Genomic DNA, 1200 nt, shown 5'->3' with positions numbered 1-1200 from the left:
TAACCGAAGAAATGGCTGAAAACCAAGGCAATCAGCTACCTCCTGCAATTGCGGTTAATCAAAATCCTGTTCGACGCACTATGTATGATTATGGTAAACCTTCTTTAACAGGAACTGAATTTAGCATAGTTAGACCTGTTGTAGCAGCAAATACTTTTGAATTAAAGCCTAACACTATTCAAATGATACAGCAGTTTGTTCAGTTTGATGGTTTGCAGGATGAAGATCCCAACGCTCACTTAGCAAATTTTCTGGAATTTTGCGATACATTTAAAATCAATGGAGTTTCTGATGATGCCATTCGCTTTCGGTTATTTCCCTTTTCATTGAGGAATAAAGCTAAACAGTAGTTGAACTTGTTACCACGAGGGTCAATTACTACTTGGGAAAAAATGACCGAAATTTTTTTTACTAAAATACTTTTCGCCGGCTAAAACGGCTAAGTTACGTAATGATATTTCTTCTTTTGTGCAGATGGATTTAGAAACACTTTACGATGCATGGGAGAGATACAAGGACTTACTGAGAAGGTGCCCTCACCATAGATTACCGCTTTGGCTGCAAGTACAAACATTCCACAATGATTTGAATCCCTCGACTCGGTAAATGGTTGACGCAGCTGCTGGCGGAACCATCAACAACAAAACACCTGAAGAGGCTTATGAATTCATTGAAGAAATGTCACTAAATAACTATCAGTGGCTAGTCATGAGGACTAAGCCAACAAAAATAGCCGGCGTTTATAACGTCGACTCATTTACTATGCTGTCAAATCAGGTAGAACTTCTCAATAAAAAAATTGATGGTTTACTTGGTTCTATGCAGGTACATCCTGTAATGAGGTGTGACTCAAGTAGAGGAGGTGTGCATACAGAATATCAATCCTTCAATCCCACAACCGAAGAGGAACAAGTCAACTATATGGGTAACAATAACTTTAGATCTCAAAATAACCCATACAGTAATACTTATAATGCAAGTTGGAGGAACCACCCAAATTTTTCATGGGGCAGTCCAGGAAATCAAAGACCACAACATCTTCTGGGTTTTCAACAGCCACACTATCAACAAGAGAAGAAACCGAACCTTGAGGAGATGCTCTCAAAATTCATATCAATGTTAGAAACCCGTTTCCAAAATACCGAGACAACACTTAAAAATCAACAAGCATCGATCCAAGGACTTGAAACTCAGATAAGC

At 38.7% G+C, this 1200-nt stretch overlaps 1 non-coding gene across 1 annotated transcript; it reads right to left on the bottom strand.

The window, feature by feature from the left end:
• Positions 1-441: 441 nt before the first annotated feature.
• LOC128292214 (small nucleolar RNA R71) lies at positions 442-548 on the bottom strand. The gene has a single exon (XR_008282199.1). It is a non-coding gene; the product is annotated as a small nucleolar RNA R71 (small nucleolar RNA).
• Positions 549-1200: the final 652 nt, after the last annotated feature.

This window comes from Gossypium arboreum, chromosome 4 (genome assembly GCF_025698485.1).
Source record: "Gossypium arboreum isolate Shixiya-1 chromosome 4, ASM2569848v2, whole genome shotgun sequence".
Lineage (NCBI taxonomy): Eukaryota > Viridiplantae > Streptophyta > Magnoliopsida > Malvales > Malvaceae > Gossypium > Gossypium arboreum.
Note: the sequence above shows the minus strand (reverse complement) of the source record. Positions and strands in the feature narration are given on the sequence as shown.